Here is a 9902-nt window from a genome sequence, read left to right as displayed (position 1 = left end):
TAGAGAAATGCTGACAGCCTGGAACACTGTGGCGGCTGCACACGGCACTCCCTTGCCCGCCGCGAGCAGCCTAGCCCCGCCTAAGACCCGCGAGAACCGCCCATCGGCACACGGCCCGCTGTGCGCCCGAGCCGTTTGGTGTAAAAACTGTCCAAAAGTGGTTTCGACCACTTAGGAACATCGTAGAGACTCGAAATAAAAAGCATTTTGTTGGAAAAGCGATTCTGAGGAAGGCTGTGTCAAAATTAATTTCGGGAAATGTCGTTTACCCCCCCCCAAATGGCTCCGAAGTACCCCCCCCCCACCCCCCCCCTAAAAAACCGTGTTCCGGGGTTTTTTCGAGAAAACAAACACACGGGGTATATAGAGGGGACTGAGACGAATCGAATGACGTGCTTTGCAAAGAAATCGGGGGCTCACAGCCCCCCCAGGAGAGGTTCAAAAGTCGGAGGACTGGTCACCTAACTCCCATTGAAGTCAATGGGGGAAAAATGAAAACTGTCAAAAAGGCTTAAAATGGTTCAAAAACCCACTGGGGCAGTAGATAATCATCCTATTTGAATTTTAAAAGTCTTAGTTTGGCGAAAAAATACCTTTTAATAATTGTTTTAGGGGTCAGAAAAATCAGCTCCGGCTGCCTGGTCACCTAGGGGAGATAGAAAATTTTTCTAAGTTTTTCACTCGGCCGCCTGGTCCCCTAACTCGAAAATTTTAAAGTGCTCCCATCGGTCCCGGGATAGGGTGGCTGATAGCTGGGAGCCCCCTGAGCACTGCCCCGGTGTTAGTTTTCGGAGAAATGCCTCCGTTGATTTGTTATGATTTTTTTTCCGCCGGCCGCCTGGTCGCCCTAATGCAAAGTCAATGGGAGTGAGGAGATAGAAAATTTTTCAAAGTTTTTCACTCGGCCGCCTGGTCCCCTGACTCGAAAATTTTAAAGTGCTCCCATCGGTCCCGGGATAGGGTGGCTGATAGCTGGGAGCCCCCTGAGCACTGCCCCGGTGTTAGTTTTCGGAGAAATGCCCCCGTTGATTTGTTATGATTTTTTTTCCGCCGGCCGCCTGGTCGCCCTAATGCAAAGTCAATGGGAGTGAGGAGATAGAAAATTTTTCAAAGTTTTTCACCCGGCCACAAACGACTCCAAAACACACTGGGGCTGTGGCTGGGACTCTCACCAGGACTGCCCCCTACTTTATTTATGGATTAAAAAGCATTCTATATTAATTTTTCGATTTTTGGGACCCGGGACGCCTGGTCACCTAACTCCCCTTCTATCCCTATGGGGGGGGACGGGGACATCGAAAACGCTCCCATCGCTGCCGAGGCACGCTGCGGGGACTCTCCCTACCATCGCCCCATGCTTCCTTTGAAGAATATATGACGTTTTTCAATTTTCACCGACATTTGAAAATCAAAACTTCAGAACATTTCATAGTTATTCTCAATGGGTTGTCTAGGGGCACACATCTCTAAACTGGGGGAAATGCTCAAAATGATTAAAAAGAAAAACAATGCCCCCAGACCCGGGGGGCTGATAGCTGGGAGCCCCCTGAGCACAGCCCCGGTGTTAGTTTCTGGAGAAATGCCCCCGTTGATTTGTTATGATTTTTTTTCCGCCGGCCGCCTGGTCGCCCTAATGTAAAGTCAATGGGAGTGAGGAGATAGAATATTTTTCAAAGTTTTTCACTCGGCCGTCTGGTCCCCTGACTCGAAAATTTTAAAGTGCTCCCATCGGTCCCAGGGTAGGGTGGCTGATAGCTGGGAGCCCCCTGAGCACAGCCCCGGTGTTAGTTTCTGGAGAAATGCCCCCGTTGATTTGTTATGATTTTTTTTCCGCCGGCCGCCTGGTCGCCCTAATGCAAAGTCAATGGGAGTGAGGAGATAGAATATTTTTCAAAGTTTTTCACTCGGCCGTCTGGTCCCCTGACTCGAAAATTTTAAAGTGCTCCCATCGGTCCCAGGGTAGGGTGGCTGATAGCTGGGAGCCCCCTGAGCACAGCCCCGGTGTTAGTTTCTGGAGAAATGCCCCCGTTGATTTGTTATGATTTTTTTTCCGCCGGCCGCCTGGTCGCCCTAATGTAAAGTCAATGGGAGTGAGGAGATAGAATATTTTTCAAAGTTTTTCACTCGGCCGTCTGGTCCCCTGACTCGAAAATTTTAAAGTGCTCCCATCGGTCCCAGGGTAGGGTGGCTGATAGCTGGGAGCCCCCTGAGCACAGCCCCGGTGTTAGTTTCTGGAGAAATGCCCCCGTTGATTTGTTATGATTTTTTTTCCGCCGGCCGCCTGGTCGCCCTAATGCAAAGTCAATGGGAGTGAGGAGATAGAATATTTTTCAAAGTTTTTCACTCGGCCGTCTGGTCCCCTGACTCGAAAATTTTAAAGTGCTCCCATCGGTCCCGGGATAGGGTGGCTGATAGCTGGGAGCCTCCTGAGCACTGCCCCGGTGTTAGTTTCTGGAGAACTGCCCCCGTTGATTTGTTATGATCCGTAGTTGCCGGCCGGCCGCCCGGCATTGCTCTATCGGATGGAGCGTGGGCTGGCTATGGGAGATTTAGCGATTTTCGGAACCGGCCCCGATGGCCCCCCAAACCGGGTGGCCACGAGGTGGGACCCCCCTGAGCACTGCCCCGGTGTTAGTTTTCCGAGAAATGCCCCCGTTGATTTGTTATGATCCGTAGTTGCCGGCCGGCCGCCCGGCATTGCTCTATCGGATGGAGCGTGGGCTGGCTATGGGAGATTTAGCGATTTTCGGAACCGGCCCCGATCGCCCCCCAAACCGGGTGGCCACGAGGTGGGACCCCCCTGAGCACTGCCCCGGTGTTAGTTTTCCGAGAAATGCCCCCGTTGATTTGTTATGATCCGTAGTTGCCGGCCGGCCGCCCGGCATTGCTCTATCGGATGGAGCGTGTGCTGGCTATGGGAGATTTAGCGATTTTCGGAACCGGCCCCGATCGCCCCCCAAACCGGGTGGCCACGAGGTGGGACCCCCCTGAGCACTGCCCCGGTGTTAGTTTTCGGAGAAATGCCCCCGTTGATTTGTTATGATCCGTAGTTGCCGGCCGGCCGCCCGGCATTGCTCTATCGGATGGAGCGTGGGCTGGCTATGGGAGATTTAGCGATTTTCGGAACCGGCCCCGATCGCCCCCCAAACCGGGTGGCCACGAGGTGGGACCCCCCTGAGCACTGCCCCGGTGTTAGTTTTCGGAGAAATGCCCCCGTTGATTTGTTACGATTATTTTTCGCCCAGGCGATGTGCCTTTTCATTTTGTTTTGCACTTTCCTTCATTCCTTGGTGCATGCTACCATCTAACGGACACATTTCGGTACTGCAGTTTGAAAGTAATTTCCCCGTCTAGGGATCTCTCAATGCCCTGGGCTGCGAAAGGAGGGCAAGGACACCCTATGTTCTCATGAGTGCAAAGCCCCCCCGGCTTCAAGGCATTCCAAAAGGAAAACCGGAGACACTGCTGTACACACACACACACACACACACACACACACACACACACACACACACACACACACACACACACACACACACAGAGAGAGAGAGAGAGAGAGAGAGAGAGAGAGAGATAGAGAGAGAGTAGTCACACAGTGGAATAAACTCCCCAGCGATGTGGTAGAAGCTGAAAGTTGGGGAACATTGTGATGGTCTATATTTCTTGGCAGATAATAAAAGATGCTCTTATCATGCCTCCGTTGATGTGTTATGATCCATAGGTTGCCGGCCGCCCGGCATTGCTCTGATCGGATGGACCGTGGGCTGCCTATGGCAGAGTATGGGCGATTCTTCAGCCGGCCCCGATGGCCCCCCAAACCGGGTGGCCACGAGGTGGGACCCCCCTGAGCACTGCCCCGGTGTTAGTTTTCGGAGAAATGCCCCCGTTGATTTCTTATGATCCGTAGTTGCCGGCCGGCCGCCCGGCATTGCTCTATCGGATGGAGCGTGGGCTGGCTATGGGAGATTTAGCGATTTTCGGAACCGGCCCCGATCGCCCCCCAAACCGGGTGGCCACGAGGTGGGACCCCCCTGAGCACTGCCCCGGTGTTAGTTTTCGGAGAAATGCCCCCGTTGATTTCTTATGATCCGTAGTTGCCGGCCGGCCGCCCGGCATTGCTCTATCGGATGGAGCGTGGGCTGGCTATGGGAGATTTAGCGATTTTCGGAACCGGCCCCGATCGCCCCCCAAACCGGGTGGCCACGAGGTGGGACCCCCCTGAGCACTGCCCCGGTGTTAGTTTTCGGAGAAATGCCCCCGTTGATTTCTTATGATCCGTAGTTGCCGGCCGGCCGCCCGGCATTGCTCTATCGGATGGAGCGTGGGCTGGCTATGGGAGATTTAGCGATTTTCGGAACCGGCCCCGATCGCCCCCCAAACCGGGTGGCCACGAGGTGGGACCCCCCTGAGCACTGCCCCGGTGTTAGTTTTCGGAGAAATGCCCCCGTTGATTTGTTACGATTATTTTTCGCCCAGGCGATGTGCCTTTTCATTTTGTTTTGCACTTTCCTTCATTCCTTGGTGCATGCTGCCATCTAACGGACACATTTCGGTACTGCAGTTTGAAAGTAATTTCCCCGTCTAGGGATCTCTCTCTCGTCTAGGGACACTGCTGTACACACACACACACACACACACACACACACACACACACAGTGAGAGAGAGGGAGAGATAGAGAGAGAGAGAGGTGGAGAGGGAGAGAGAGGTGGAGATAGAGAGATGGAGATAGAGATGGAGATAGAGAGAGATGGAGATAGAGAGAGAGATGGAGATGGAGAGAGAGATGGTGATAGAGAGATAGAGATAGAGAGAGAGATGGTGATAGAGAGAGAGATGGTGATAGAGAGAGAGTCGTCACACTCTGGAACAAACTCCCCAGAAGCTGAAAGTTGGGGAACATTATGATGATCTTTATTTCTTGGCAGATAATAAATGATGATCTTACAGAGGGCGACTTACAACACCAGTGCAAACATACAGCGAAGGACAAGGCATCAATCGCGACAGAATCCCTTGAGTTAAAGCAGCAGATTCAGAATAACACACGTCAAAACAGACTGGAGACTAAAACGAGCACGAAAGGTGTCGAATATGTGGCCTCCTCTCGCTTGTAAACTCTCTCGTGTTCCTGTCGATGGGGTCGGCGGCTCGGGGCAGCGGCCTAGCAGCAGCAGGCAGGCCACCCGGCTGCCTGGGGCTGACCTCCGGGGCAGGCAGGCAGGCAGACCTCCAGGGCAGGCAGGCAGGCAGGCAGGCAGACCTCCAGGGCTAACAGGCTGACCTCCAGGGCTGGCAGGCTGACCTCCAGGGCTGGAAGGCAGGCAGTGCTGCTACCAGGGCAGGCAGGCTGTCCTCCAGGGCTGGAAGGCAGACCTCCAGGGCAGGCAGTGCTGCTACCAGGGCTGGATAGCAGACCTCCAGGGCTGGATAGCAGACCTCCAGGGCTAACAGGCAGACCTCCAGGGCAGGCAGTGCTGCTACCAGGGCTGGATAGCAGACCTCCAGGGCTGGAAGGCAGGCAGGCAGACCTCCAGGGCAGGCAGTGCTGCTACCAGGGCTGGATAGCAGACCTCCAGGGCTAACAGGCAGACCTCCAGGGCTGGAAGGCAGGCAGTGCTGCTACCAGGGCAGGCAGGCTGTCCTCCAGGGCTGGATAGCAGACCTCCAGGGCAGGCAGTGCTGCTACCAGGGCAGGCAGGCTGTCCTCCAGGGCTGGATGGCAGGCAGGCAGACCTCCAGGGATGGATAGCAGACCTCCAGGGCTGGAAGGCAGGCAGGCAGACCTCCAGGGCAGGCAGTGCTGCTACCAGGGCTGGATAGCAGACCTCCAGGGCTAACAGGCAGACCTCCAGGGCTGGAAGGCAGGCAGTGCTGCTACCAGGGCAGGCAGGCTGTCCTCCAGGGCTAACAGGCAGACCTCCAGGGCAGGCAGTGCTGCTACCAGGGCTGGATAGCAGACCTCCAGGGCTGGATAGCAGACCTCCAGGGCTAACAGGCAGACCTCCAGGGCAGGCAGTGCTGCTACCAGGGCTGGATAGCAGACCTCCAGGGCTGGATAGCAGACCTCCAGGGCTAACAGGCAGACCTCCAGGGCAGGCAGTGCTGCTACCAGGGCTGGATAGCAGACCTCCAGGGCTAACAGGCAGACCTCCAGGGCTGGCAGTGCTGCTACCAGGGCTGGATAGCAGACCTCCAGGGCTGGATAGCAGACCTCCAGGGCTAACAGGCAGACCTCCAGGGCTGGCAGGCTGACCTCCAGGGCAGGCAGGCAGGCAGGCAGACCTCCAGGGCTGGATAGCTGACCTCCAGGGCTGGATAGCAGACCTCCAGGGCTAACAGGCTGACCTCCAGGGCTAACAGGCAGACCTCCAGGGCAGGCAGGCAGACCTCCAGGGCAGGCAGTGCTGCTACCAGGGCTGGATAGCAGACCTCCAGGGCTAACAGGCAGACCTCCAGGGCTGGAAGGCAGGCAGTGCTGCTACCAGGGCAGGCAGGCTGTCCTCCAGGGCTGGAAGGCAGACCTCCAGGGCAGGCAGGCAGACCTCCAGGGCAGGCAGTGCTGCTACCAGGGCTGGATAGCAGACCTCCAGGGCTGGAAGGCAGGCAGGCAGACCTCCAGGGCAGGCAGTGCTGCTACCAGGGCTGGATAGCAGACCTCCAGGGCTAACAGGCAGACCTCCAGGGCTGGAAGGCAGGCAGTGCTGCTACCAGGGCAGGCAGGCTGTCCTCCAGGGCTAACAGGCAGACCTCCAGGGCAGGCAGTGCTGCTACCAGGGCTGGATAGCAGACCTCCAGGGCTGGATAGCAGACCTCCAGGGCTAACAGGCAGACCTCCAGGGCAGGCAGTGCTGCTACCAGGGCTGGATAGCAGACCTCCAGGGCTAACAGGCAGACCTCCAGGGCTGGCAGTGCTGCTACCAGGGCTGGATAGCAGACCTCCAGGGCTGGATAGCAGACCTCCAGGGCTAACAGGCAGACCTCCAGGGCTGGCAGGCTGACCTCCAGGGCAGGCAGGCAGGCAGGCAGACCTCCAGGGCTGGATAGCTGACCTCCAGGGCTGGATAGCAGACCTCCAGGGCTAACAGGCTGACCTCCAGGGCTAACAGGCAGACCTCCAGGGCAGGCAGGCAGACCTCCAGGGCAGGCAGTGCTGCTACCAGGGCTGGATAGCAGACCTCCAGGGCTAACAGGCAGACCTCCAGGGCTGGAAGGCAGGCAGTGCTGCTACCAGGGCAGGCAGGCTGTCCTCCAGGGCTGGAAGGCAGACCTCCAGGGCAGGCAGGCAGACCTCCAGGGCAGGCAGTGCTGCTACCAGGGCTGGATAGCAGACCTCCAGGGCTGGAAGGCAGGCAGGCAGACCTCCAGGGCAGGCAGTGCTGCTACCAGGGCTGGATAGCAGACCTCCAGGGCTAACAGGCAGACCTCCAGGGCTGGAAGGCAGGCAGTGCTGCTACCAGGGCAGGCAGGCTGTCCTCCAGGGCTGGAAGGCAGACCTCCAGGGCAGGCAGGCAGACCTCCAGGGCAGGCAGTGCTGCTACCAGGGCTGGATAGCAGACCTCCAGGGCTGGAAGGCAGGCAGGCAGACCTCCAGGGCAGGCAGTGCTGCTACCAGGGCTGGATAGCAGACCTCCAGGGCTAACAGGCAGACCTCCAGGGCTGGAAGGCAGGCAGTGCTGCTACCAGGGCAGGCAGGCTGTCCTCCAGGGCTAACAGGCAGACCTCCAGGGCAGGCAGTGCTGCTACCAGGGCTGGATAGCAGACCTCCAGGGCTGGATAGCAGACCTCCAGGGCTAACAGGCAGACCTCCAGGGCAGGCAGTGCTGCTACCAGGGCTGGATAGCAGACCTCCAGGGCTGGAAGGCAGGCAGGCAGACCTCCAGGGCAGGCAGTGCTGCTACCAGGGCTGGATAGCAGACCTCCAGGGCTAACAGGCAGACCTCCAGGGCTGGAAGGCAGGCAGTGCTGCTACCAGGGCAGGCAGGCTGTCCTCCAGGGCTGGATAGCAGACCTCCAGGGCAGGCAGTGCTGCTACCAGGGCAGGCAGGCTGTCCTCCAGGGCTGGATGGCAGGCAGGCAGACCTCCAGGGATGGATAGCAGACCTCCAGGGCTGGAAGGCAGGCAGGCAGACCTCCAGGGCAGGCAGTGCTGCTACCAGGGCTGGATAGCAGACCTCCAGGGCTAACAGGCAGACCTCCAGGGCTGGAAGGCAGGCAGTGCTGCTACCAGGGCAGGCAGGCTGTCCTCCAGGGCTGGAAGGCAGACCTCCAGGGCTGGCAGGCTGACCTCCAGGGCAGGCAGGCCGGGCCCCCGGTGCTGCATCTCGGCCGCTGCCTGGGGCGGACCGGCCCGGGTGCCCTTGCGCTTTTTCGACACCAGGGGGCAGTTGGGTGCCATTCCGTCCCTCGTGTGGCGAAATGGCGGTACTGCACCTCCGCCTTTTTGCTGGAGAAAGTCCGCAGTCGGGACAATGCGCCACACGGTCCGTCGGCAGGAGGCCCGGGCCCGGGCACAACTCCCCGGTGGGGACGGACGCCGGGCTGGAGCTTCCCTTCAGCACACACACTCACTCACTCACTCACTGACCGACCGACTGACTGCAGGAAAGGCTCCCGGCTCCCAGCGCTCAGTCAGCAGGCCTACTCCTCCCCGGTGGGGACGGACGCCGGGCTGGAGCTTTCCTTCAGCACACACACTCACTCACTGACCGACCGACTGACTGCAGGAAAGGCTCCCGGCTCCCAGCGCTCAGTCAGCAGGCCTACTCCTCCCCGGTGGGGACGGACGCCGGGCTGGAGCTTCCCTTCAGCACACACACTCACTCACTGACCGACCGACTGACTGCAGGAAAGGCTCCCGGCTCCCAGCGCTCAGTCAGCAGGCCTACTCCTCCCCGGTGGGGACGGACGCCGGGCTGGAGCTTCCCTTCAGCACACACACTCACTCACTGACCGACCGACTGACTGCAGGAAAGGCTCCCGGCTCCCAGCGCTCAGTCAGCAGGCCTACTCCTCCCCGGTGGGGACGGACGCCGGGCTGGAGCTTTCCTCCAGCGCAACACACTCACTCACTCACTCACTGACCGACCGACCGACCGACGGCTCCCAGCGCTCAGTCAGCAGGCCTACTCCTCCCCGGTGGGGACGGACGCCGGGCTGGAGCTTCCCTTCAGCACACACACTCACTCACTCACTGACCGACCGACTGACTGCAGGAAAGGCTCCCGGCTCCCAGCGCTCAGTCAGCAGGCCTACTCCTCCCCGGTGGGTGCGGGCTCCGGGCTGGAGCTCTCCTTCAGCACTCACTGACCGACGGCTCCCGGCGCTCAGCCTGCAGGGCTACACCTCCCCGGTGGGTGCGGGCTCCGGGCTGGAGCTCTCCTTCAGCACTCACTGACCGACGGCTCCCAGCGCTCAGCCTGCAGGGCTACACCTCCCCGGTGGGTGCGGGCTCCGCGCTGGAGCTTTCCTTCAGCACTCACTGACCGACGGCTCCCGGCGCTCAGCCTGCAGGGCTACACCTCCCCGGTGGGTGCGGGCTCCGCGCTGGAGCTTTCCTTCAGCACTCACTGACCGACGGCTCCCGGCGCTCAGCCTGCAGGGCTACACCTCCCCGGTGGGTGCGGGCTCCGCGCTGGAGCTTTCCTTCAGCACTCACTGACCGACGGCTCCCGGCGCTCAGCCTGCAGGGCTACACCTCCCCGGTGGGTGCGGGCTCCGCGCTGGAGCTTTCCTTCAGCACTCACTGACCGACGGCTCCCGGCGCTCAGCCTGCAGGGCTACACCTCCCCGGTGGGTGCGGGCTCCGCGCTGGAGCTTTCCTTCAGCACTCACTGACCGACGGCTCCCGGCGCTCAGCCTGCAGGGCTACACCTCCCCGGTGGGTGCGGGCTCCGCGCTGGAG

Source organism: Amia ocellicauda, unplaced genomic scaffold (genome assembly GCF_036373705.1).
Source record: "Amia ocellicauda isolate fAmiCal2 unplaced genomic scaffold, fAmiCal2.hap1 HAP1_SCAFFOLD_88, whole genome shotgun sequence".
Classification (NCBI taxonomy): domain Eukaryota; kingdom Metazoa; phylum Chordata; class Actinopteri; order Amiiformes; family Amiidae; genus Amia; species Amia ocellicauda.
Note: the sequence above shows the minus strand (reverse complement) of the source record.